Genomic DNA, 6,877 nt, shown 5'->3' on the forward strand with positions numbered 1-6,877 from the left:
CTGATGCCCCCTGGTCACCACAGGTCTTCAGCTGCACTGGGTCGCTGCAGTGTTCTTGGCCATGTCAACGGCACGTTTGGTAGCTCTGCAGCCATTGCGCTTCCTGACATGTTTTCTTTTCCCCCGTGATTTTGAGAAATGTATTTGTTTCTTTGTTGAAGAGAGAGAGGGAAAGGTCATCCCTCGCTAGCAACTCATTAAAGTGAAACAATGGAAAGAACAGCAAATGGGCTCTGGGACTGGCTTCTTCAGGCATGTGTGACGCTGCCTTTTGTCAACGCAGGAGAGGGGCAGCCATCGAGATGGTGGCATCGCAGGGAGGCCCTCCCACAAACCAGTTCAAGGCATCGCTGGAGGACCTCAGTGTGTGCTAGGGCTTTTGTTTGTTTTGTGTGTGTGTGTGTGTGTGTGTGTGTGCGCGCGCGCGTGTGTGCAACGTGCATTTAGCCCCACTGTCATTGAAAAAGAGTATTTTCTGAAAATTTTCTCCTTCCCCCCTCCTGAGCTTCCCAGCTTTGACCAGTTCTGTTTCCTTCATGTGGGAGGCAGCTGCATTTGCCTCAATAATTGTGTTTCCCTGTTGCTATGTACTGCTGAGGACTTGGTGACACAATGAAGATGTGAAGTGTCCCTCTTTCCCAGGCCTGGCTCTGGGGACACTCTGGTGTCGGGGACACTCTGGCTCCCCTCCCTCCAGGATGCCCGTGCAGGGTTTGAGGTCTAGCTGCCATTTGAAGGGAGAGACAGTGCTTAGAGCTGATGGTTGCGCTTAGAAGCGATGTGAAGAAGGAACCGCTGCTCCGTGCCTGCGGCACGTCTGAGGATCAATTGCTCAAGTCCATTGCCTGTCCCAACGGGAGAGAGGGGGTGTCCATGCAGGATGGACTATCTCCCTGCACAAGGACGCCCAGCACCCGTGCTTGAACATCCTGCTGGCCTCCAGACCCCAAACAGCCCGTGCCAAAGCCCATGGTACCAGCTGCTGGCCGTGTCCCAGGCAGGAGCGCGATGTGGGGCCCAGCAGCCCTCGGCGGTGGCTGTGGCACAGCCAGTGTGCCCTGCCCGAGGCGCTGGGCTCGGGGCGGTGCAGAACTTCTCCCAGTTTGAGGTGTGGCAGGGCATGGCACTGGGAAGAAGGGCTGGGCATGCTGCCGGAGCAGGGCTGGGAGCGGGACGCGGGGCGCTGCTGGCACGGGCAGGAGAGACACGCGGGGCGCAGGTTGCAGGTGTCCGGGGGGGCCCTCACCGGAGCCCACCAGGCAACGTGGCTTGGGGTGGTCTGGGGGCGAGGAGAGACCTCTGGAAGCGGGAGGGCGTGGGATGGCCCGTTCGGTGCTGGGGGGCACCCCGCAGGCAGGAGCGGGCGCGGGGCGCTGCAGCCCCCACCGCGTCCCGGCCGCCGCTCGGCAGCCCCGGCGGGGCCAGGGCCCGGAACGAGCGGCCGACGCCAGGGCGAGGCGGGCAAGCGGCTCCCGCGGCGGGGGCACCGGCGGCGCTGCAGCCGCCCGGCCATCCCGAGCCGGCGGGGGCGGCGGGGCCGGGGGCCGCTGGCGGCGGGGCCGGGCCGGGCCGGGCTGCGCTTCCCCGCGGCGCGGAGAGGTGGCAGCAGAGGCCCTGGGACGGGCCGCCCGGGGCGCGGGGTCCCGGGCCGGGGGGGATGCGCGTCCCCCCGCCCCGCCGCCGGTGCGTCCAGCGGGACGCTCGGGCTGGGGCCGACTCCGTCCCTGGATCGGTAGATCAGCGAGTGGTTTGAGTCGGAAGAGACCTGTGAAGATCACCCGGTCCGTCCTCCCCGGACATCTCTCACCAGATGAGGTTGCTCCGGTCTGACCTTGAGCGCTGCCAGCGACGGGGCAAAACCACAACAAGGTCAGGGGTCCTGAACCTGCTTGTAGGATGGGATGAGCTTTAGCGCTTTTGTCCCTTTTTTCCAGCCCAGGGCTGCCCCGCTGTGCCCACTGTCAGTCCAGGGCAACGGGAATCTCCTGAGAACTGCTCGTGAGATGTTGGGACTTGTCAAAGCTGAAGTTGAACCCTGATCCCCGCCTGGCCGGGTGCCCGCAGCCCAGCCAGACCTAATCTGGGGCTGTACACGGCCCATGTTTAATGAGGTATTGTGTACGGATGTGTCTGACTGTGTGTATGCACATGTCGTGGGCTCTGGGTGTCTCGCTCAATGTTTGCATCTGTCTGTTAGCGAGTTTGGGCATCTGGGGCCGTTCCCCTTGCCTGATTAAATATCTCCTTGGGAGCGTGTTTCTGGAACCATGGATCTTATCACGTGTGTCTGTGACTGCACACAGAGGTGTTCACAGCTTACAGTATTTGCATGGTGCCAGCGGGTCATGCCAGGCTGTTGAAGATGCTTCTTCCACCATCAGGATGTGTTGAATGATGGGTGAAGAGTGGGTGGCCGGCCTGAGGCCAAGGGCTGGATGAAACAGTGCAGATCAGGGTGGGTTTCCCCCTGGGTGGTGGATGAGAGTGGGGACCAGCCCTGCTCTGGGGCCATTCCCTCTCCCCAAGGGCAGGTGGAGCCCAGCCTGGGCACTGACCTGCACCCCACAGCCGAAGACGGGGGACAAGGCATCCCTGAGGCTTGGATGCAGCATCAGATGTGACCCCCGCTCTTGCAATGAGGTGCCCCTGCAGGGCAGTGCCCTAAGCCTGGCTATGGCTGCTTTATCCCAAATGGCTCGGGGGTTTAACAAACCCCCCTTGCCCAAACGGCTCAGGACCTATAAGGCAGTGCCCATGTGGTCGTCTCTGCTCCCACGTCTCTTCCCTCCTGTCCTCCCTGCCTGCACTCAGCTCATTTCTCGTCCCAGGGAGCATCCCTTCTGGCCAGGGAGCATCCCTCCTGGCCGGGGCATTGCCCTGCCTCACCACGCTGCCCTCTCTGCAGGGACCTCCGGACCCCCCCGCAGGCAGGGAGGGCTGGCAACAGCGGGCAGCGGGAGGATCACAGCCTCTGGCACATGTGCTGTCCACCCTGTCGCCACCTCTGTGAAGCAAAGCTGATGCTGGCCAGGGATGTGCCCCCCAGCTCTCTCCCTTTGTCAAGAAGAGCCAAGCGTGCATGCCGGAAAAATCACCCCGTGGTAGAAACCATCCCGGCTGGAGCAAGGCACTCCCTCCTCCGCTCTGTGGCCGCGGGGGTGTTTGGCTGCAGATATTTACCGAACAATTTGCATTCAATTACAGAAGCCGGAAGGACTGGGAGGATTTTCCTTCTGGTTTTCTCTCAACCGAAGCCAACTTGTCCGAATTACAACCTAGGAAGCATCTCATTAGTGGGAAGTGAGGTCTCCAAAACACAGGGCGCGGAGAACATTCTGCCAGCAGTGTAGGGATGTGGGCTGGCCAGCGTGCAAGAGGGTGAGTAGCTTATCTGGTCACCACCTTCTCTTGCCTGTGGTAATCTTCCCTGTGCACGACCTCTCCTGTGGCACCTGAGTGGAGAGGAGATGGGGTTTTGGAGGCTGCCAGCTCATCACATCATTTCCCTGTTCCCACTTTGGCTGAAGAGGCATTTGATTTTGCTGGGCTGAAGCATAAGCTGATTTTCCTATCAATTTCTTTCCCCACCACCTCTCTCTGCCCTTCCTCCCAGGGTGCGTGGTGTCACCCGGGCCAGGAGAAGGTGAAGGTCTAGTGGCAGAGCCCTGAGGATGGTGGTTACAAGTGTTTAACAACCTCACTGAAAGCTGGATCCTCAGCGGTGCCACTGGGCTGATCTGTCCCGTTGCTGTTGTCCCAGGAGGCTGGTGGCCGGGGGATATTCCTCACCTGGCCTCCTGGAGATCTGCTGTCCCGTGTGGCTCTCCTGCAGGGCATTATCCCAGAGGGACCTGAGCAGAGCCCTAGTGGTCCCAGTCTCCTTGCTGGAGACTGTCTCAGGTGGGATACAAACTGGCACAGGGGGTGAGGGGGTGAGGCAGGAGCCATCCAAAGCAAGGGCAGAGGGAGAAGGGACCAGGGGGTGACTGGCTGTGGCTACAGAGGGATTTTCTGCCAAGGTTTGGGAATGGAAGAGATCAGGGAAGTGCAGCTGGCAGCTGTGCTTGGGCTTACGTGGCTACGAGGCAACTTCTCTGCCAAAAATCTAATGCCCTTCCAAAACTACTTTCCTGGATAGAACTCACAAGCAAACTGCTGAGCGAGCTTCTGCCAGCGACCAAGATGGAGGCATGGCTCCGTCCCCTTCCTACCGACCTCTGCACTCGGGGCATACGTGCTGGCCGGTGTGATGCTTGCTGCCGTGCAGGAGCGAGGACATTCGTGTTTTGAGGAGGGAGATTGGGTGTGAGGAGCCCACTCACCTGGCTGCCTCCCCGTCCCAGCAGAGCCTGTGGGTGCTGGCAGGGAACCGCGCCATCGCCTTGGCTCCTGGCCCGGGCGGGGAGGTGTCTGTGCTCGCCTGTGGACTGCACCATCTGCTCCTTGAGCTGCTGGCCAGGCTGGCTCTTCCTGGCTGCTCTCCCTGCCCAGCACCTCCCAACCCTCCTCAGGCACCCGGCGCCTGGGCAGGAGCATCTGCCTGGGCCCTGCCACCACAGTGGAGGTGGCTGGCCAGGAGCCCTGGTCCCCTCCCTGCATCGTGCCACCTCTGCCAGCATCTGGGTGACAGCGTGCGCTGGGGCAAGTGGGTCTTGTGGCTGTGCCATTGAGAGCCACCTCCTTTCTTTGCTCCTCTTCAAGGCTGTGGCTTGTTTCAAGGTTGAATTTGATGAACTCCAGCTTCCAGCTGGGTGACCTTGTAATGGTTTTCTCTGTAAAAGAGCATCACCCCTGTGTCCTGCAGGTGTTCCCTGGGCAAGGGTTGTGCAGGACACCAGCTCCCTTGAGCACAGGGTGAAGGAAAGGCTGGGATGGAGAAAGCCAAGCTGCCTACATCAGCTCAGCCACTCTGTTCCCACACCTCCACCAGCCCCGTTGCAGGAGAGCCACCAGGTTTCTCTGGTGCAATGTGCTTCTCCCAGAGCCAGGCTGGCTGGCCTCTGCTGTGCCCCATGGGTCCCAATGACCCCAGAACACACCAGGGTCTTGATTCCAGGCTGTGAAGTGCCTGAGCCCCTTGACACGACCGAGGCTGGTTTTGATGCGGAGCTCCTCACAGTCAGAGGACTGTGACCCACTGCGGGAGGATGAAGTGGAGTTTCCACTGGAGGAAGCTTCTCTCTGGCAGGAGAGGCAGGAGACTGGTGGTCTGGCCCAGCAGACATGGGATGCAGCTCTCCCCACCGCAGGCTGCCCACCCTGTCCCCGACGAGCCTCCTGCCCCTCTGTGTGGATGAATGGGGTCCTCCTCTTCCTGAACCAGCCCTGCCTGCCCCTTGGGGGCTGCCTACTCCTTCTTGCTGCCTGTGGAAGGGCTGGTTGCCGCTCCCAGCCAGGCAAGGCAAGCCCCCAGCAAGGCCTGCCCCACGCAGCTGCTCTCAGTGGCGTGCCCTGTCCTGACTTTGCTGCTGCTGGCACCTTGGGGATGCCCACCCTTCACTCCCCTGGCCTCCAGCAGCCCACAGACCCAGTACCACCCATCTTTGCCCTCCAGACCTGTCCCCACTCCCCTTGCCCTGCCACCCCTGGACCACCATGGGTCTGTGGGGAGCTCTGCTTGCATTGCTTTGGGGGCTGGCGACAGTGTGGGGGGCAGAAGCTCCCCGCAGGTGGCATGGGGCCGAAAGGAGGAGTGGGAAGGGGGTCGGGAGACAGGGCAGCCCACCACCCAGCTTGGCTGCGCCAGCTCCCCTCCCCGGCCCCACCATCCCATTTATTACCCCTCTGCCATTCATCGGGCCAGACAGATGCCCCCAAATAAATACCCCCAGACAATAGGGTGGGAGGGGCCAGCAAGGCTCCTCATGAATAAACATGAGGGTCTTTGGACACAGCTTCCTCTCTTCGCAAAATGGGACCGATTGTGCAGCAGGCGTTTAAAATTCAGCCGTGGTCGGGCTGTCTTCCAGTGCCCCCCGAACCGCCGAGGTGCTTCATTTATTTCATAATTTCCCCTCCTCCCCTCTCGGCGACAGACCTGGCTCTTTTCACGCCTTGTCCTCCCTCTTTCTTTCCTTCTTGCTCCCTTTCTCTATTTTTTTTTTTTATCTTCCTTCCTTTTCCTACTCCTTGTTTCTTTCTCTCCCTGTCTTTTGTGCTGGGGGCCGTGACGAATGGCTCAGAAAAGAGGGTGCTGTGAGAAACTGAAGCTGCCGCTGGCGGAGTGGGTGGTGAGGACTCGGTGCTAGGGGGGTTGGGGGGGTCTGCCTGTGAGCGCCCGGCGGGGGCTCCCACGGGGTGCTGGGATGGAGAGGCAGCGGGGTGATCCGTGCTCCCCAGGGACCTTGCTGCCTGGGGGCTTGGAAAGCCAGGGGTTGGGTCCCCCTGCCTGTCCCCCTGCCTGCGGGGAGCCAGCCCTGATGGTGCCCATCCCAGCACTCCCAGCCTCTGGCGCTGCGCAGCCGCGGGGGAAGGTCTGCCCTGCCACATCTCCCACTTCGGTGAAGGGCAGCCCTGGGCAGGCGTGTCGGAGCGCAGTGCCCAAGAACTGGGACATGTGGAAGGAATGAGGAGATGTCTGGCCACGCCAGGGCAGCCCCAGTTTTGGTGGAGGGCTCCTTGACCTGCACCCACACTGGGACGGCACCGGCGGTGCTGGTCATTAGATCCTGTATAAGTGGCTTGTTGGGATTGTGGGCAGCAACATCCCTGATGTCCCCATGCCCACAGTGACACTTTGTCCTAGGGAGTGGATGGAGGGGTGAGGGCAAAGCCGGAGCAGCAGCAGGGAGTGGAGGGGTGGGAGCCTGGGGCACAGGTGTCAGTGTGGATCAGCATCCCGGGGAACATGCCAGCACCCAGACGTTTTGTCAACCAG

The 6,877-nt window shown here is 61.2% G+C and overlaps 1 long non-coding RNA gene across 2 annotated transcripts in view; it reads left to right on the forward strand.

Annotated features, from left to right (window-relative positions):
- Positions 1-6,877, forward strand: part of LOC308062836 — a 44,880-nt gene that overhangs the window by 26,653 nt on the left and 11,350 nt on the right. Inside the window, exon 1 of one of the 2 annotated variants that reach the window (XR_013927715.1) lies at positions 1-6,230. This exon is cut by the window's left edge and continues 26,653 nt beyond it. This is a non-coding gene — a long non-coding RNA (uncharacterized lncRNA). The remainder of the gene's footprint in view (positions 6,231-6,877) is intronic. The other variant, XR_013927716.1, reaches the window with a different exon arrangement.

This window comes from Falco punctatus, assembly GCF_963210335.1.
Source record: "Falco punctatus genome assembly, chromosome: 4".
Classification (NCBI taxonomy): Eukaryota; Metazoa; Chordata; class Aves; order Falconiformes; family Falconidae; genus Falco; species Falco punctatus.